This window comes from Canis lupus, chromosome 14 (assembly GCF_048164855.1).
Source record: "Canis lupus baileyi chromosome 14, mCanLup2.hap1, whole genome shotgun sequence".
Classification (NCBI taxonomy): domain Eukaryota; kingdom Metazoa; phylum Chordata; class Mammalia; order Carnivora; family Canidae; genus Canis; species Canis lupus.
In genome coordinates, this window is record NC_132851.1 from 2,725,795 (window position 1) to 2,747,391 (window position 21,597).

A 21,597-nucleotide genomic window follows, 5' to 3' on the forward strand; every position below is an offset into this window, starting at 1 on the left:
AGTAACAGGATCCAGAACTGTCTCTAATAAACAACAAGAAAACTCAACAAAATGTAGAAAACAAGTATTTTCAAACAGTAGGTATCAGGCATTTCAGGACTGAGATTACTGAGAAAAGGGAAAGAAGATAAACCCTGCTATCACCTGCACTTCATATCTAGAGGCTATGTCCAGATTATAATACAGGGAAAGGGAAACCCAAACACAGGCAATAATTCTAGCTGAGTGAAGAAACAGAGATGGAAGTTTTGGAGGTAATGCAAATAAGATCTGCATAACAGAATACTTGAGAAGAGAGCTATGCAGAAAAAGAGCCATAGCAATCTATGTAGGAGTTTCCTTGATTTGTAGCTGAACACCAATCTCTGTATCATTACAAAAACACTCTACAGGGATCCCTGGGTAGCTCAGCGGTTTAGCCCAGGGCCTGATCCTGGAGACCTGGGATCAAGTCCCACATCGGGCTCCCTGCATGGAGCCTGCTTCTCCCTCTGCCTGTGTCTCTGCCTCTCTCTGTGTCTCTCATGAATAAATAAATAAAATCTTAAAAAAAAGAAAAAGAAAAAGAAAAAACACTCTACAAAACCTAACAAAATCAATTTCTTAAGAAAAAAAAATTACAAGGAAGCTGAAAAAGAACAAACCCAGAGGTCAAATGCGGCTAAGAATCTTTCCCACCAAGAGAAGCTAAGAGAACTCTTACGATAAAAAAGTCATCAGCAGAGATCCCTCAGTAGCTTTGTTTTAGAAAGGATACTACATCACCAAAACATAAATGCTACTTTAGATTCTCCAAAAAGGAAATTAAAAACAAGTCTTAAAAATACTATGCCAATCCACAAAGTAACTTAAACTACATACCAGAACAAGTCTAACTCCTTAAACAACTAAGGTACTCGCATGATTTGTGTCTTATAAAACAGGTTTCAAAGAAATCCCTAGCCCCTTTCTCCATTTGAGGACACAGAAACAAGAAAGAACAAGAACAAGAAAGTTTTCACCTGAATATAACCATCCTGGCATCTTGGTCTTGGACTTCCAAGCTTCCAGAACTATGAGAAACAAATTTGCTGTTTATAAGCTACCCAGTCTGTATTTTGTTATGGCAGTCTAAACAGACTAAAACAAAAACTCAGTTTGTTTTTGAAAAGACCAATAAAATTAAACTATTAGCTAGACTTGAGAGAGCGGGAGAGAGACAGAAAGAGCGGACACTCAAATAATTAAAATTAAAAATGAAAGAGGGGACATTAAAACTCATGGGTCAAAGAAATAAAAACAATTATAGGGGAGTACTATGAATAGTTATACACCAACAAATCAGATAACACAGAAGAAATGGTTAAATTCTTAGAAACGTACAGCCTACGAAGACTGAATATTGAAGAAATAAAAATTTCAGCAGACCTCTACTAAGGAGACTTAAGGAGTAATCAAAACTCTCTCAACAAAGCAAAGCCTGGGACTAAAGAGACTAAAGGAGAATTCTATCAAACACCTAAGGAAGAATTAGCACCAACACTCCTCAAACTCTTCCAAAAAAATAACTGTAGAGAAAGGAACACTTCCAAACTTACTCTGTAAGACCAGCATTACTACACATAAATACCAAAACCACACAGAGCTACAACATGAAAACCACAGACCAATATCCTTAATGAGGTCATGACCTCAGGGCTGTGAGATGGAGCCCTACATGGGGCTTCACACTCAGCTCAGAATCTGCTTGGGACTCTCTCTCTATTCCTCCTCTGCCCCTCGCCCTGCTCTCTCTCTAAAATAAATGAATCTTTTTAAAAAAGAAAATGTAAGGAGAGGGATGCCTGGGTGGCTCAGTGGTTGAGCATCTATCTGCCTTTGGCTCAGGTCATGATCCCTGGGTCCTAGGATCAAGTCTCACATCAGGCTCCCTGCAGGCTCTCCCTGCAGAGGGGGAGCTTGCTTTTCCCTCTGCATATGTCTCTGCCTCTTTCTGTGTCTCTCTCATGATTAAATAAAATCTTAAAAAAAAAAAAAAAAAAAAGTAGCCAACATACTGAAAAGCATTTATTCTTGAAACCCTCTCATGGCTTTGGGTAATAACAGAAAGATTCTGTGGCCTTCCAGCCTAGGCCTGTTACCATCACTTATCCCAACAATTCCATCAGTAGCAAGAACTGTACTTTTACCAAGACAAGGTTGACTATGAAAAATAGGAGCTTTGCTTCCAGAAAAAATGGGCTAAATTTGGGATAAGTATTGAAAATTTGCAATTTGGGCAGCCCCTGTTGCTCAGTGGTTTAGCACCGCCTGTAGCCTGGGGTGTGATCCTGGAGACCCGAGATCGAGTCCCACGTCGGGCTCCCTGCATGGAGCCTGCTTCTCCCTCTGCCTCTCTCTCTCTTTCTCTCTCTCTGTGTCTCTATGAATAAATAAATTTTAAAAAATTCTTTAAAAAAAAAAAGAAAATTGGCAATTTTCTCAACTAAAAGTGATAAGCCTAATAATAAATAAACTATCAAACCCATAGCTTGCCCCACCCCCCAAAAAAGATGGAAGAAACTGTCTCAGAGACTGGTGATACGAACAACATAGCAATACACATGTAATGGGAGTCTCAGGAGAAAAGACAGAATAAGGGGCAGAAAAAAATTATTTGAAAAAACAGTGGCTACAAACTTCCCAAATTTGGGCACCTGGGTGATTCAGACAGTTAAGAATCTGCCTTCGGCTCAGGTCATGATCCCAGGGTCCTGGAATCAAGCCCCACATTGGTCTCCCTGCTCAGTGGGGAGTCTGCCTCTCCCTTTCCCAATCCCCCCTCCCCTACTTATGCATGCTCTAACAAATAAATAAAATCTTAAAAAAAACTCCCCAAATTTGACAGAAAACATTAATTTTTACATCCAAAAAGGTAAACTAATCCTAAATAAGATAAACACAAAAAGATCCCCATGTGTAGACACACTGTAAGTTAAACTGCTGAAAGACAAAAAGTCTTGAAAGCAGCAAGAGAAAATGACTCATCATGAATAGAACAAGAATATGACTAACAGCCGACTTCTCACCAGAAACCATGTCAGTTCAAAAATAGTGAAAGAGACACACACAGTATAAGACAACAGAATAAAAATGAAGAGGCAGAGACAACAATTATGGATCACCTTCCACTTGGAAGTTTCTGGAAAGGATAAGTGACTGGAAACATGAATCTGAGAAGGAAGATAAAGCCAAACAAGCAAAGAATCCATTCGAAATGCTTGAATAAGTATAAATACTGTTTTGAATGAATTAGGAGAATAGGGGAAAATTGAAAATACAAGCGAAAAGAAGAGATAACTGCTAAAGCATGTCCCTGAAAAGGGTGGAAGGAAGGAATCCAAAACACATGTGGACGGGACTGCCTTAACATCAAAGGGTTGGGGACACCTCTCTCATTATATTAGGAGGAAAGGATGGACAGACTTAAACAGACTAATGGCAGAAAGTTAAAGGAGCTCTCATATATTGACTTCTATTTGCTTTAGAAGTCAGAGGGATATTCAACTGCTGTGAGGAAGTTTAAATCTGAGATTTGAGAAGATAAGACTATATTTGAAATAGCTAGAGTGAAGAATAAAAATTAAACACCTCATGAAGTTTAACTGCAGGCCTTATTAAGGTTGTCAAAGAGCCAGCAATTTAAAATGGGCAATCTTCAAGGTTTCATATTTTCTTCAGCCCTGTTCACAAGTGTCTTAAAGTATGCAAGAGAGGGACACCTGGGTGGCTCAATGGTTGAGCTTCTGCCCTCGGCCCAGGGCGTGATCTTGGAGTCCCAGGATGGAGTCCTACATCGGGCTCCCTGCATGGAGCCTGCTTCTCCCTCTACCTGTGTCTCTGCCTGCCTGCCTCTCTCTCTCTCTCTCTCTTCCTCTCTCTCTCTCTCTCATGAATAAATAAATAAAATCTTTAAAAAAAATAAAATAAAGTATGCAAGGGACAGCAAACAGAGGAATCTGGCATTCTGCCAGATGCATGCACAGAAGAACATGTGACAAAGGAGTCAAAGATATTGGCAAGGAACGCCTGGGTGGCTCAGCAGTTGAGTGTCTGCCTTTGGCTCAGGTCGTGATCCCGGGGTCCTGGCATTGAGTCCCATATCGGGTTCCCCACAGGAAGCCTGCTTCTCTCTCTGCCTGTATCTCTGCCTTTCTCTCTGTGTCTCTAATAAATAAATGTTAAAAAAAAAAAAAAAAAAAGATATTGGCAAAAGAAGGGCTGAAGACATGGACCAGGTAAGAAAGAAAGAAAAACAGGAAGGGGTTTGATGAGCAGGAGGAAAGAGCAAACTAGATACCATGAACCAAAAACTATCTCCCTACCAGAAAGAGAAGTCAGTCTCCTGAATTTTCAAGAATATTCACTACCATGCCTCAGAAAGCAAAGGTGCTTCATGTCCTTCATGGCCAAGCAAGCACAAGTAACTCACGATAAGCTATGCACGTAACAGAGTGAGGGAGAAGGTCTTCTACTGACAAGTAATCTAACCACTGCATACTTCTTCACGAGTTACGAAAGTTCTTCAAAGCAGGCTCATAATCTGGCTTTAAACCACCAAGTCATGGATCCTCCAAACAATGCAGTAAGCACTTAACAATTTTCTATGAGTTCACAGGTCTCATTTTCTCAACATGTTGAACAACTGAAATGTTACTAATGTAACTCAGGCAAAAAGAGGGTCTCTGGAGTGTCTGTCAAGTGAAAGCACATGATTTATTTTGGTAAGTTAATTCCTGTTTCATGTTGTTTGTTTCTATTTCCTCTTTCAATTTCTGGTGTTTTAAATGAAAATTAATCACTTCAATTATGGTTTAATTTTAAATAATTTTTATATTGTCTGCTTTGAAAACCCTTACAGCTTAAAAAAAAAGCTCTTAATTAAAAGCCAATTTAAAATACATATACACATACACATTTTCCTATTTCACTGCCTTGGCAAACACAATATAATTAGCATAATTTCATCTATACTTGATATACTGTGGTTTTTAATACCTCAGAATTTCATCATAACTATATGTTTTTAACCAGAGGTCCCAAAAAATTCTTAACTAGTGTCTTTAGAGCTCAAATTCTCCCAGGCACTAGGGAATTTTGTGAAGAAGTCCCCACAAGATATTTCTCTTATGGAACTGGATAGGTAGGGTTTATTACATACTTATGCAGCCATACCCCAGAACTGTCTTTTTAAAACAAGTAAGTGGCTGTCATTTCCGGGTGGTGTGGGACAGAGTGGTCAATGGCCTGCAGAGCAACATGCCTAAGCTTTATTGTGACTACTGTGACACATCTCACCCATGACTCTCAATCTGGGAGAAACACACAATGCAGTGGAGGGAAACATAAAGATAATGTGAAAGACTACTATCAGAAATGGATGAAAGAGCAAGCTCAGAGCCTGATCGACAAAACAATCCCTGCGATTCAACAAGGGAAGATACCTCTGCTCCTTCTTCTGCAGGGGCAATGATTCCACTTTCTCCCAGTCTCCCAGGTCCTCCACGTCCTAGTATGATGCTGGCACCCCCTATGGAGGGCCCTCCTCCTCCTGGGATGATGCCAGTGGCACCTGCTCCTGGAAAAAGGCCATCTATGGGAGGCCACATGCCAATGATGCCTGGGCCCCCAATGATGAGACCTCCTGCCCATCTCATGATGGTGCCCCTTAGCCAGGAATGACTGGACCACACGGATAAGAAGAGACAGGATCCCCTTTATGTCCATTTTATATTACTTGTTTTACTTCACCAGGGACCCATGGTGCTGAGACTCTGGGTGTTTTCTACCAACATGACAAGGAAAACTTGCTCCCCCTTCTTATCAAAGAGAAAATACTTTTTGTATTTTTGTATCAAAAGAGAAAATATCATTTGTATTATGAAATGTGAAAATAAAATTGTCTACTGTTTTCGTTTAAAAAAAAAGTGGATAATACAATCTGGCCTTCCTGTCATTTGACCTTCTATCTCAAAAAGCAGGAGAGAACATAATCTATTATACTGCCATTGCTAATACTGTGAGGAAAAGCAGTCTTCTTCCACATTGTTTTCAGACAGAATTCTCTCCTTTTTTTTTTAAGCTACAACCAACTTCAGTTCAGTATTTAATTCAGTATTTAAATGCCCACTTAAACCTCACTCCCATCCATAAGCTTGTTTATCTCATTTTTGTGTTTCCTGTTCAGTGTAAGAATTTGTTAATATTTTTTCCAAGGTCCCAATACAAAGTTTTCTACCCCTTCAAAGGGAGGTGGAGGAATCATTCTATATAGACTAATCTCAGTTTTTTCCAAACTCTCCTCAACATTTTATCATTTCAAGAGTAAGTTACAATTAAAATTACATCTCAGATAAGGGTATTATGCTGATTTACGGTTTACTATTCTTAGCTTTTAAAGATGCATGCTGAAATAGTTAAGAATGCTATGAAGGGCACCTGGGTGGCTCAGTGGGTTGAGTGTCTAACTCTTGATTTCAAAGCTCAAGTTATGATCTCAGGGTCCTGGGATTGAGCCCTGTGTCAAGCTCTGTGCTCAGTGTGAGTATGCTTGTCCCTCTCCCTCTGCTCCTCCCCACACCCTGCTCTCACTCACACTCTCTCAAATAAATAAAATCTTAAAAAAAAAAAAAAAGAATGCTATGATATCTGAGATTACCTCAAAATTTTACAGAGTTGGGGTATGTATGGAAATATAAATTATGCAAGATTGGCCAGATGTATTGTCAAACTGGGTATGGGTACACAGAGGTTTTTTCTTTCCTCTTTACAAAACTGTGTTTAAAGTTTTCCATAATTAAAAAAAAAAAATTAAAGAGTAAATGGTAGGAATTAAATGAACTGCAATTGGTCTTGGAAACAAAAAAAAATGTATATTCATTGTAAGTTATAACAAAATCTAGAAGTAAATTAAACGCTTAAATATATATTAGTTTAATTATAGAACATCTATTCATGAGATTATCATGATTATCCCTTTGCCCCTCACCCACTCTTGCTGTCTCTCTTTCTCAAATAAATAAAGTCTTTTTTTAAAAAAAGCATAGTGTAAAAAAATCTCACTGACATAAAACAAGTGAACAATATATTGCTAAAAGAAAAAAGTGCAGGCTACAAAATAATGTACACAGAATTAAACCATTTTCATGTTTTCTTTTAAGCATAAGTGTATCTGCATACACACACACAAACACACACATATAGACACCAAACTACTAGTAAACTTTGTTTTGTTCACTGCTATATCCCCAGCACCAAAAACTGTGCCTAGGACATAACAGGAATTCAACTATTTGTTGCATGTAAATATTTTAGGATTCCAAGCAGCAAGGCTTTTTTTCGGGGGTGGCTCTCCTTATGCTTTTGTTTCATAAGGTTTCTAAAATATTCACTTTTTTATGTAATTGGGGAAACTTTAAAAATTGTATCTTATAAGAAAATTAAAATTTTTCATGACTCTATAATTGTTTCATGAAATGTATTTCATAACATCATTTTATACATTGAAAAGAAAGGCAGTGTGTGATCCCCGGGGTCCCGGGATTGAGTCCCACATCGAGCTCCCCATGGGGAGCCTGCTTCTCCCTCTGCCTATGTCTCTGCTCCTCTCTCTCTATGTCTCATGAATAAATAAGTTAAAAAAAAAAAGAAAAGAAAAGAAAGAAAAGAAAAGAAAAGAAAAGAAAAGAAAAGAAAAGAAAAGGCATCTTCCATAGGCTGAATTAATAAACTGACCAAGGTAATCAGAACTAGTAAAATCAGTTATCTGTTAATCAGTCCTATTCTTGTGAGTGAATTTTGCAACTGTTTAGGAAATACTATCTTTAGGAAAACTAAACTTTAAAGATTAATTTACTTATTTGAGAGAGAGAGAGAGAGAGAGAGAGACAGCATGAGGGGGAGGTGGGAGAGAGGAGAGAGAAAATCTCAAGCTGACTCCATGCTCACTGCAGAGCCAGATGTGGGGCTGTATCCTACAACCCCAAGATCACGACCTGAGCCAAAACCAAGAGTTGGCTGCTTAACTGATTGTACCATCCAGCATCCCCCCAAAATTAAATTTTCTAAAATGAATCTTCAACATGGGTACAAAAACTTTAAAAATATTAAAAATTTAAAACTTCACCCATTTATATTCATTTCATATCAACTTACTCAATCTGTAGACAGTAAGCTACATGCTGGGGTAATTCAAAGAAAGTTAAGATATAGCCCTTGGCAACCCAGAACTTCTAATATAGTATGAAAAGCAAATACATAAGAGCTAAATGAATGTAATAATAAAGGTAGTTAACATTTATTACAGCCCTCATTGGCCTTGTGATAAGCACTTAACAAGCATTTCCTCATTTAATCTCTGTAATGACCTTTTTGGTAGCTGCCAAAATATCCTCAGCTTTTGAATAAGAAAACTAAGGGTTAAGTGACTTCCCCAGTCGCTTGGCCAATAAATAGCAAAACAAAATCAAACCAAGGTCTGTCCAAGACATGGTATCTCTACTGTTAGGAAGGTAGCATATGCCAAAACACACTCATTAGTTTCCATCTACTACTACATCAAGTATCATACATCAGTCTCATGTTTTAAGGGGGATTTTCTTTTGTAAATGATCCCAGGAATTTCTCATCTTCAAATCAATTAGTTATTTCTACTCTGAAATGCTATTATAGCCACTAAACTATGATTCCTAGAACAGGACTTAGCAGATTCTTTGTTTTTCCCAAAGCTATCCTATGCACTCAGGAGATGAAATGGATAAACTTTTAGCTCTTTTTGTGCTTAAATTCCAAATCACCATACCATATTATAGGAGATGATAGATGGTCTAGGCGAATATTAATTTAAATTATGTTTTAGGAAACGTGGTACAGGGGAGCCAAAGAAATGAAGTTCTGAAGTATATTATGGTGATTGTGGTAACAGTAGAATACTGCTGTGTAAGTTCAACAACATGCTCTTCCTCCAGAGATTTCTTCCCAGTCTTCTAAATGTCCTACAAGCCAAATTCTATAATGGAGAAGAGAACTAAAAAACTGTAAAACTAGGGGGAATCCCTGGGTGGCTCAGCGGTTTCGCACCTGCCTTTGGCCCGGGGCGTGATTCTGGAGTCCCAGGATCGAGTCCCGCGTCAGGCTCCCGGCATGGAGCCTGCTTCTCCCTCTGCCTGTGTCTCTGCCTCTCTCTCTCTCTCTCTCTCTCTCTCTCTCTCTCCCCCTCTCTCTCTATCATAAATAAATAAATCTTTAAAAAAAAAAAAACTGTAAAACTAGGGCATGGTTTTGTTTCTTGCAATCCAGAAATGTGGTCTGGGCTTAAAAAGTTAACAACAGAAATGACAGGAAAGAATGAATTCAAGAGAAATTCTGAAAGAATCATCATTTCTCCTAAATACAAGATAAAAAGATACAAGAGGATCTAGCTGATCCTCTCAATCACCTAATTTCCATAACCTACACTCTAGCCACAGTGGGACTATACCTTGAAGGTCCTGAATTTTCACATCACACAGTTTTTAAAAATCACATGATCACTGTACTAAAAAGGCAGATTTTGTATAGTTTTTTGTATGTAATGCAAGATATAGGTAATACTTCTATATGTCCATTCTCTCTTACATGACCTTGTCAGTTAACTACTTCTTTAAAGATACAGTCAGAAGTCTTCTCTGGGATGTCTGCAGAGAGAATCCTCTGTCCTCTACCACTGTCCTTACCACCTATCCACCCAAACACAGAGAACTAATCTCACTGTCAAATATGGCCCCATAGCACTTAGCACACTGAGTCATTATTCCTTTCACTATTTATTTATTGTATGAGCTGATCACTAGAGCTAAAACAGTAATTCCATGAAGGTACAGACCATGTCTCATTTAGCCTATCTCCAGTAAGTACCTAAAACAGAATCTCACACACTACTGTTTAACACACTTTTCTTCAAATAAATGAATAAACAAATGAAAAAACAAATTTGCTAACTACTAGAGACCCTATGAAACTTCAAAATGCCAGTGACTCACACAGTGCCATCACAAAGAAAAATCTCTCTTCCTTTGTAAGTTGTTACAGTTCATCATATGCTACTTCAAATTAAATCAGTCTTATCCACAAAAACAGACACATAGATCAATGGAACAGAACAGAGAATCCAGAAATGGGCCCTCAACTCTATGGTCAACTAATATTCGACAAAGCAGGAAAGACTATCCACTGGAAAAAGAGAGTCTCTTCAATAAATGGTGCTGGGAAAATTGGACATCCACATGCAGAAGAATGAAGCTAGACCATTCTCTTATACCATACACAAAGATAAACTCAAAATAGATGAAAGATCTAAATGTGAGACAAGAATCCATCAAAATCCTAGAGAAGAACACAGGCAACACCCTTTTTGAACTTGGCCACAGCAACTTCTTGCAAGATACATCTATGAAGGCAAGGGAAACAAAAGCAAAAATGAATTATTGGGACTTAATTAAGATAAAAGGCTTCTGCACAGCAAAAGAAACAGTCAACAAAACTAAAAGACAACCTACAGAATGGGAGAAGATATTTGCAAATGACGTATCAGATAAAGGGTATCCAAGATCTATAAAGAATTTATGAAACTCAACAGCAAAGAAACAATCCAGTCATGAAATGGGCAAAAGACATGAACAGAAATTTCACCAAAGAAGACCTACACATGGCCAACAAGCACATGAGACAATGCTCTGCATCACTTGCCATGAGGGGAATACAAATCAAAACCCACTGAGAAACCACCTCACACCAGTGAGAACGGGGAAAATTAACAAGGCAGGAAACCACAAATGTTGGAGAGGATGTGGAGAAAGGGGAACCCTCTTTCACTGTTGGTGGGAATGTGAACTGGTGCAGCCACTCTGGAAAACTGTGTGGAGGTTCCTCAACGAGTTAAAAATAGAACTGCCCTGTGGCCCAGCAACTGCACTGCTGGGGATTTACCCCAAAGATACAGATGCAGTGAAACACCAGAACACCTGCACCCCAATGTTTATAGCAGCAATGTCCACAATAGGCAAACTGTGGAAGGACCCTCAGTGTCCATCGAAAGATGAGTAGATAAAGAAGCTGAAGTATATGTATACAACGGAATATTACTCAGTCGTTAGAAAACGACAAATACCCACCATTTGCTTCGACATGGATGGAACTGGAGGGTATTATGCTGAGTGAAATAAGTCAATTGGAGAAGGACAAACATTACATGGTCTCATTCATTTGGGAAATATAAAAAATAGTGAAAGGGAATAAAGGGAAAAGGAGAGAATATGAGTGGGAAATATCAGTGAGGGTGACAGGACATGAGAGACTCCTAACTCTGGGAAACGAACAAAGGGTATTGGAAAGGGAGGTGGGCAAGGGGTTGTGGTGACTGGGTGACGGGCACTGAGGGGGGGGCACCTGACAGGATGAACACTGGGTGATATGCTATATGCTGGCAAATTGAACTCCAATAAAAATAAATAAAAATAAATAAAGATGAAAGCAAATAAATAAATAAATAAATCAGCCTTATCATCCAGCAGTAAAAAGTACATGTAGCTAGAAGCTGATCTAGAGGCCAAAAGTATCCATACAAGGGCTGAAATGGCCCATAGGGATATTCCAAATCTCATGGTTGCAAAATGACCCAATTAACCTTAGATTTCAGAAAGTGTAAATGCTATGTGAACAAAGATAACCAAGGCCATAGGAGCTCATGTCATTCTTCCAACTGACTCTAAGCTGCTATTTCCTTTATTAATGGAGCCTATTCCACAATTCAGTATTAGAGACACTGAATCTCATACGGGGCAAGCAGTTGACTAGGCACCTTCCTCTGCTACCCCATGCACATTTCCTGAGTATCCTTGCAATAAAATTCTATTACTGAAGATAATCTGTGTATCTCTCTTCCTTTTGGTCTTAAAGTACCTAAGGAACAGAGTAACTAATACAGGAAGCCAAGCAGAAGGAAGACACACACACCAAATGCAAACTGGCAAAAGAGTGACATCACTAACCAGTAGAGAGGTTAGATGGAAGGTAGGGATTCTGTTTGAACATACTGCTTTTGAGGAGCCAGCAAAGGTAGTCAAATGTTACTTAGTAGATTCAAAATACTGAATAAGACTGAGCACAAAAGACTGATTCTCAAAAGTGTGTATTTGTGTGTCATTTCGATCAAAGTTGAAGCCTAAGAGTGAATAAACTCACCAAGGAAATAACTACATAAAAAGAGAGGAGGAAGATAGAAAACAGAAAATGCAAGGTCAGTGTCCATTATGAATTGGAAAGAACGGCACATAAAGCAGAGAAACAGAAGCAATAGAAAAACCAGAAAGCCAGAGAAAAAGAAAGCTTAAAGAAACATGGAAGAGGGATGAAAACAGAAAAAGGGTTTCTGATCTCACCAAGCAATGTCTAAAAACCTGTAATCATTAGATAGATAAAGCCTGAGCATGTTTCAACAGAATGAAGCCTTACAAATAGAGACTTTAAAGATTCTAGAATTGGGAAACAAAAATATGACTACAGGAATAAAGTTATAAAACTATAAAAAGGGATGTATTCAAAAGTTACATGAAAGTTAGAGAGGAAACTGATTTCTATAATACAAGTAAAAATTATGTAGCAACACTCACCAAATGAAATTAAGATGAACCTACATAAGGTAAGGTCTTCTGCCTGCCAGTCATAGAATTTCAATCTTCTCTGCAAAGTAGATGAAATCATCTGTGTAATAGTATATGAAAATATGAAGGTAGAACAAAAAAAAAAAAAAAAGAAAGTACAAATTTAAGGGACTGGAGCTCTGAAGCTAGTAAGGAGGTACAGCCTTTTCTGAAAGTCTATTAACTATTTTCATGCAAGAAACAGGAGTCATAAAAAGGCAGAAAAGAAAGAAAGGAAAGGAAAGGAAAGGAAAGAAAGGAAAGGAAAGGAAAGGAAAGGAAAGGAAAGGAAAGGAAAGGAAAGGAAAGAAGAAAAGACTATATTTCATCCTCTTCCTTTCTTTTCTCTGTTTCCAGCTTTGGAGCAGGAGTTTACAAGTTTGTTGACAGGTGTAACTTCTGCTAATGACATCTCTTCAGCTTTGAAGAGACAAACTTCAGAAGAAAGAAGGCAGATATCACAGAATCACAGCCCACTGCTTATGATTGGCTAAAGGTTTATTTTACTATGTTTTATAACATAAACTTTATTATTTTAACTATATTATTAAAGATTTTATTTACTTATTTGAGAGAAAGGGAACAAGCACGAATGTGGGGGAGAGGCAGAGAAAGAGGGAGAGCAAGAATCTCAAGCAGACTCCATGCTGAGCATGGAACTCAACCCAGGACTCCATCTCACGACCCTGAGATCATGACCTGAGCTGAAACCAAGAGTCAGACGCTTAACTGCCTAAACCACCAGGCACACCCCTACTATTTTAATTATTTATAAGTGTACAATTAAGTGGCATTAAGTATACTCACACTGTTAGGCAATCATCACTACTACTCACCTTCAGGATTTTTCATCATCCCAAAAAACTCTTCATGCATTCAACAACTTCCCATTTTCCCCTCCCATAGTCCCCTAACCACCACTATTCTACTTTCTGTCTCGATGAACTCAATTACTCTATGTATATCATATAAATGGAATCATACAGTATATGTCTTATGTCTGGCCTCTTTCATTTAGCATGTTTTTAAGATTCATCCCTGTTGTATGTTGAATGTATCCCAATTTCATTCCTCTTAAGGCTGAATAATATACCAGAACCACATTTTGCCTATCCATTCATCTATCAGTGGACACTTGGATTACTTCAACCTTTTGGCTATTGTGAATAATGCTGAAAATAAACTCTGGTGTACAGGTATCTTTTTGGTCCCTGCCTTCAATTCTTTTGGATATATACCTAGAAGTGGAATTGCTGGATCATATGGTAATTTTATGTTTCATTTTTTGAGGAACCGTCATACCATTTTTCACAGTGACTATACTACTTTACATTCCAATGTACAAGGATTCCAATTGCTATACATCCTAAACAACAATTATTTTCTGCTTTTAAAGGAAAAGAAGCTGAGACAACACTTATTTTCTGGAAATATATTTATATATATGATATATATAATATATATATCGTGTGTGTGTGTGTGTGTGTGTATATATATATATATATAAAATAGCCATCCTAAACAGTATGACATTAATTTATTGTGGTTCTGATTTGCGTTTCCCTAATGATGAGTGATGCTGAGCTTCTTTTCGTGGATTTACTGTCCATTTGTAGATCTTCTTTGGGGAAATGTCTATTCAAGTCCTTTGCCCACTTTTTACTTGGGAGGTATGTTTTGGCCAAAAACTTTAAAAGAGAAACACAAATGAAGGCTTTCTACATTGCTACTCCTAGCTCCCTAGTCAAGAATAATTAGGATATGACTTCTAGATCTCTTGGGGAATTAATGATGGAGAAGAGGATCTGGTCAGAGTGCAAATGCAGCAGAAGAAAAGAACTTCCAACTCTGCAACTCTTGGTTTCAGCTCAGGTTGTGATCTCAGTGTCATGAGACTGAGTACCACATGCGGCTCCTCGCTCAGTGTGGAGTATGCTTAAGATTCTCTCTCCCTCTGCCTCTGCTACTCCCTAACCCCTCATGCTCTCTCTCTTTCTCTCTCTCTCTTTAAAATAAATAAATCTTTAAACAATAAAATAAAATAATGTTCTCTTCTTCAATCCTAGTAGTCTCATCTTGAACATTATTAGAAAAGTAAAACATCTTTAAAACACATGAAAGGGGCAGCCCGGGTGGCTCAGCAGTTTAGCACCGCCCTTAGCCCAGGGTATGATCCTGGAGACCCAGGATCGGGTCCCACGTCAGGCTCCCTGCATGGAGCCTGCTTCTCCCTCTGCCTGTGTCTCTGCCTCTCTCTGTCTCTCACGAATAAAAAAATTAAATAAATAAATAAATAAATAAATAAATAAATAAATAAATAAATAAATAAACACATGAAAGGTTTTCATTCTTCAGTCTCTCAACATTCCATTATTAAGCAAATGTCAGTCTCAATATTAGCCCTAACTAATATTTTCTAAAATATTCATGACTCTGTCTTGAATTCACAAAAGCAAATATCTTGTCTACTTCAACCACAGAAAGTACATTTTACCTCAAACTAATAAAATTCAATCATCATTTTTTTCTACTCCCTTTTTTTTGAAGGCCAAACATTTTGTAAATATTTAGGTGTTTAGTTCTAAAGTAATACAACCGATTTTTTTTTAAACTCAACTAGAACTTATGTATCCAAGTGAAAGTTGCCCTTTTATCTCTTTGGAAAGCTATGTGTTTCTTCAAAAGATGTGTCACTTCAAAAAAAGTGACAGATACATCTTTGAAACACCTTAGAAAATGTCTTCAGAGACAAATGGTTTCCAATCACGATTTCTTCTAATCTTCACAAAACCCAAAGAAAAGGTACTATTACCACCTCCGTTTTGTAAGTGAGTCCACAGAGACTTAGAAAGCTAACTTGCTCATCATTGCAATGAGTAAATGGCAAAGATAAGACAAGGTCCAACTGACTTTAAAGCTCTGGCTTTTCACTGTTTCACTGTAAGTACCACTGTTTTGATAATAAAATAGATGTGATTTGATGATCTCATAGAATATTTACTTTTTATAAAACTGTTTTAAAATTTATGAGGGTTTAGTTAACTATTGTCACTAGAATAAGATGAAATCCATCTAAGAAAACAAATGTTTTAGAATAGAAGACTTTTTAAAAGTAGTCTTATTTTTCAGCTCTATCATACCATTTCCTCTCAAATTGGGCTCTTTGCCCAAATGTACTCTAAAATTATAATTTCCTGGCAAAGAGCTTTAAAAGAAAAGAAGCTGAGATTTTTCTCCTCCTTTCACCCTTTAGAGTCTTTCACTTTTATTTTCTAAGAATCTCTTCACTTAACCTCAATTGGAACAAGAGGCTATTTACATATGAAATTTGCCAAGGACCCATGTACCTGCCATACAGAAAAATCTACCATGATTTGTGCCAAAGACACTACCTACATTTTAAAACTAGGCTTACCCATATATTTTATTCCTCATTTATTTCCCTACATCTCAAAATGTGAAGATAAAATATGAGGATTTACTCTTTGTACACTCGAAACTCCTCACTCCCATCCCTAGAACACTAGAATTAACTGCATTAATCCCAAACATAAATACATAAAGGTGTATCTACATTAATCAAAGTGTAACTTCAGGGAAAGTTTAAACTGACAATATTAACAAGTGCATCATTCAATGAGCTCTGTACTCTGACTTCTGCTTAATTTTTATAGGCTTTCATAAATAGAGATGAGGGCTGTAAAGACAATGGCTATGTTCAGCCATCTGCACAAATGGGAACTATTTTGCTTGATTTCTCAGTACAGTGTGATTACACAGTAACAGCACATATGAAGCCATTTCTCAGTACTTCCCTGTGGTTCTTCGTAAACAAATTAAGAAGATTATGAAGATTTATGAAAATATTTTTGCTTTTTTAAATTGGGAGTATTTTTACCAATTTGGTTTTGGGTTTTTTTGAAATAAAAATATTTTTTTTTTAAATCCCAACTGTATTTAATAGGGGAAAAATACGATCATTATAAGAAAGATAAACAGCCTAAATACTTTACCCATTGAAATTAAAAAAAAAAAAACAGCTATAAGTGTAATGTTACTGTATTTGTACAGGTATAACTTCAATATTACCATGAGTCAGGGAGCTTGGGTGGCTCAGTCAGTTAAACGTCTGCTTTCAGCTCAGGTCATGATCCCAGGGTCCCTGGGATAGAGTCCCACATTGGACTCTTTGCTCAGCCTGCTTGTCCCTCTCCCTCTGCCTCGCCCCCCTCCCATATCACTTGTGCTCTCTTTCTCACTCTCTATGTCAAGTAAATAAAATCTTAAAAAGAAATAAATAATACTGGGATCCCTGGGTGGCGCAGCGGTTTGGCGCCTGCCTTTGGCCCAGGGCGTGATCCTGGAGACCCGGGATCGAATCCCATGTCAGGCTCCCGATGCATGGAGCCTGCTTCTCCCTCTGCCTGTGTCTCTGCCTCTCTCTCTCTCTCTCTGTGACTATCATAAGTAAATAAATAAAAATTAAAAAAAAAAAGAAATAAATAATACTACAAGTCCTCAAAATCCAATATTCCAAAATGATAGAAATTTTTCTTTGCTTGGGAATTCCATGGGCTTAAGGTAAAATCCTGTTCCTTTTTTGAGGCAAAAACTTTGGTTATTTTCATATGAAAACTTAGAAACTTACGGAAGTTTGAAATAATTTTTTCTCCCTATCACTGTATATAATGTTCCTCCTTTTAGTCAAAAGATCATTTCAAGATGTACTATGAATCCAGAAGAGAAAAAGACCTCTGGTAAGCAAATATACTTTACTTTCAGAAAGGAATAGCTACTCTCAGGTCAGATAATTATTTTTAAGATAAGTAGCAGTTTAGAGAAGGACATAGTAATAAGAATGACAGATAACAGTAAAAGACAAGACTAGGTTTAGGGAAAAGACAGCCACATGGATACAGAAACAAAGCTTCAAATATGCTAAAAGAGCACACTTGACTGTTTCTATGAACTAAAGCTATGAACAGTTCTATGAACTGTTTCTATGACTACTTTTACAACAAAAAAATCAAGAAGATTAATTGCTTTCTTTGTCAATTTCAGAAGATTGGGTCAAGGCCTTCATTTTGGAATGATCTCCCTCAAAACTGGCTGCATAAAAATGTTTGTAAAATATTTTAAAAATACAATGCTTGGGGATCCCTGGGTGGCGCAGCGGTTTAGCGCCTGCCTTTGGCCCAGGGCGCGATCCTGGAGACCCGGGATCGAATCCCATGTCGGGCTCCCGGTGCATGGAGCCTGCTTCTCCCTCTGCCTGTGTCTCTGCCTCTCTCTCTCTCTCTCTCTCTCGCTCTCTGATGACTATCATAAATAAATTAATTTAAAAAAAAATTTAAAAAAAAATAAATAAATAAAAATACAATGCTTAAAGTTTACTTCATTTATTTAGAAAATCCATTACATGATACACCATACTTCCCAATGATGCTGAATACAAAGTATAACCATATCACCATTTTAGCAGGCTCTTTGAAATCATATGAGTTTTTTGTGAATATTAATTAAAGCTATCTAATCAAGTGCTAAGACTCTATAGAAGGAAGAATCCCCATTGTCTTTATCATTTGCCTAGTACGTGAATTCTCTATTTTTAAGATTTTATTTGACACAGAGAGACAGGGAGAGAGAGAGAGGGAGAGGGACAGAGAAAGAGAGAGAGAGCGCGCACACGCGCGCACAGGTGCACAGGTGCACAAGCAGGCCTAGCTGCAGGCAGAGAGGAAGGCAGGCTTCCTGCTGAGCAGAGAGGCAGGCAGTGGGGCTCCATCAGGGCCTGAGCCAAAGACAGATGCTTATGCTTAACTGAATGACCCACCTAGGCATCCCCTGAATTCTCTTCCATTAGGAAAAAAAAAACACAAAACCTTGAATGAGAATCAAGCTCATAGAAGGAAAACTCACTCTACTGGCAGAAGAAAAATCGTCAAAATAGTTTCCTCTCAAGAGTTAATTAGTTCATATATTTTTAATCTCCACTGGAATTTTATGAGATTCCATTGTTTAATTTAACCCTTATTTCTTATAATTCTTAGAAATTGCATGAACTGGGCAGCCCTGGTGGCTCCGCGGTTTGGCGCCGCCTTCAGCCCACGGCGTGATCCTGGAGTGCCTGGATCGAGTCCCACATCGGGCTCCCTGCATGGAGCCTGCTTCTCCCTCTGCCTGTGTCTCTGCCTCTTTCTCTCTCTCATAAATAAATAAATAAAATCTTAAAAAAAAAAAAAAAAAAAAGAAATTACACGAACTATAAATTTTCTGCAGAGCAATCATTTCTCTATGATACAAATTTCACCAATTACTAAAAATGTTTGAATAGCTGATCAATGGAAAATGGTTACTGGCTGCTGTTTAACTGCAAGATGACGGACTAATTCACATTCAGCTTACAGGTACAACCCAATGCAGTAAGTAATTAATATAGTAAGTAATTACACTAAAACTAATTCTTTCTAAAGTTACATGACATAATATCAAATGTAAAGTATCAATCATGTCACTGAGACAAATATATTATTTAGTTGAAAGTATAATAAAACTTAATGAGAGGTTAATATCAAAACTAAAAAGGAATAACATATGGCATTATCTGGATATATTTCATTTTGCAATTGATACTGCAGTCAGGATTGGATTTATAAAGCAGACTCAAGATGCTCTTGAATTTTGTCTGTGCACAGATATACTTTTATGTATGTAAGACAAAGCAAGCTAAAAGGTCTACCTTAAAAAATTAGGTCTGAAATCTAATCTTATCACTAGTGAGGTTTTTTATCTTAGATTCTTTTATTTTCTGTATCTTCTTTAAGAAAAGGAGAAACTAGGTCACTTGAAACATTCAGAGGTAGGAAAGAAGTGAGGCTGGATATTAGGATAACACAGGGTCAAAGGGTAACCTAAGTGAAGGAGAATGTGAAGGTAAAAGTCCACTTAGAATAGTCTCTACCATGGAATTTGTCTATACACACCCAATTTCTGACTTAAACTTAGAAACATAAAGATATGGTAGAGATATCTGCAGAGGAAGAAGCTCAAAACTGCCAGTGCCATCACTTTTTTTTTTTTGTTTTGTTTTGTTTTGTTTTTTTACTGGATGGACTTTTATTTTAATGTCAAAGGCACAGCCTTTGGGCTGAGGCAGTGACCTGTGGATGCCCAGCCCAGACCCTTGAGGCCCTGCCCCTAGCCAGGGGCAGCTATGCCAAGGGAGGCAGGGGGTAGGAAGAGAAGGGGCCTCCCCACCATCATGTTTTTTTGATACAGTATCCCACAGCTGGAAAGAATGAGTCAGTTCTCCTATCAATGAAAAAATACTATTTAAAATCAGAGCGGCACTAACCATACTACTACCCAGGATGGGGTCTTGAAACACCATTTCTGACAGAAAGAAAATACTACTTCTAGGAGAAATGGTTGATTCCAGATCCAGGACAGGAAGTGGATATGATAAGCCCTGAATATCTTGTCACAGCAGACAATAAGGAAACTACGAGACATGTTGTCCCTGGAGGGACTCCCACTGACCAAAAGATGGGGGTCACTTTGAGCTTCAGCAATAGTAACTGCAAAAGATTAAAATCCATCTAATATGTATGAATCCATTAGCTCATAATGGCACTTAAAAAGAAAAAACAGAACTGGTGCTCTCTGAAGAAAAATAGGGAACTAATTCATTCTCTTGCAAACAGGTACATAAAAGGGAAGAATCAAGCATTTATCCAGTCTTTCTTTCATAAACTATACCACTGCATAATCAAACAAAAGATAAGGGAAGTGATTCTATAAAAGCATTCCAACTAACAAATGAAAACAAAATGATTTAGAATTTCACCATTTTGCAACATCCAATAAATTAACAGAAATAAGCCTAACCACCAAGAGCTGCTAACATCACTAAAAAAAGAAAGGCAACCAGACACTAAGTGACTAATACAGTCTTGCCAAATACCACCTGTAACAGGTTTGCCTAAAGAATCAAAATTGAGCCTGTCAGTCTCTGGATCCAGTTACTTGTTTGCAGAAAATATGTAGGGCAAAACAACGCATAGAATGCACCTTGGAAAAAAAAAAAAAGAATGCACCTTGGGTAAGCAATCAGCAAATAGTGGGAAACTACCAACAGCCTGCACTCTTCAACAGGATAAAGGGAGGGAGAACTAGCATAAAAATTAAAAGTGACATTTCCTACAAAAATTATTCTTTAATTGGCAAGACTAAGCTACAGTGTCTAGCAATGCACATTTAGGTTATTAATATAAAAGTCTGTATAAGGGTTACTTATGGGGAAAGGCAGCTATGATTTGGATGGAGCACTAACAAGGGAGGGCAGCAGTTCCATTCCTTAACCCAACTGGTCATTACAAAGATGTCTGTCTTAACATTAATCATTCGTTTCTTACTGATGTTTTATTTTGCAATTAAAATACTTTGTAATAGGTTATCAAGACACCTGAACGTTGCAAACACCTAATAAAGGCTTTGTATGATTCCCATTCTCTAGACTAATGCAGTGAAAATGAGAGGTTAATAGACTAATGCAGTGAAAATGAGAGGTTAAAAAAAGGAGTCAGTGTCCAACATTCCCTCCTTTCCCACTTCCTCTTCTAAGGGAACCACCTAATATCACATTTGGGGCCTAACAGATTCACTTTCCTGGAATTTGGACAATTTTAAGAAAGAGAACATGAGATACCCAAACCTGTTCGTCTCCCAGTCTTCCTCCACCCCAAAGTCATTCAAACATAAAACCTAGGAGCCAAAATTGATGCTTTCTTCCTTAATCACCACATCTAGTCTATCAGCAAGTCCTTCATTTCTAACTCCAAAATACAACTTAAATCTATCCACACTTTTCTCCATCTCCATTGACTCCACCATCTAATCATGA

The 21,597-nt window shown here is 37.7% G+C and overlaps 1 protein-coding gene and 1 pseudogene across 8 annotated transcripts in view; one reads left to right on the forward strand and one right to left on the reverse strand.

Annotated features, from left to right (window-relative positions):
• STK3 (serine/threonine kinase 3) overlaps nt 1-21,597 on the reverse strand; it is a 375,543-nt gene that overhangs the window by 244,070 nt on the left and 109,876 nt on the right. The window contains exon 1 of one of the 8 annotated variants that reach the window (XM_072773994.1): nt 12,666-12,751. The exons of the other annotated variants lie outside the window; for them this stretch is intronic. The gene's annotated coding sequence lies outside the window, so the exon portion shown is untranslated. Of the gene's footprint in view, nt 1-12,665; nt 12,752-21,597 lie in introns of those variants that run through there. 8 annotated transcript variants of the gene reach the window in all.
• LOC140604226 (U1 small nuclear ribonucleoprotein C-like) lies at nt 5,278-5,700 on the forward strand (annotated as a pseudogene).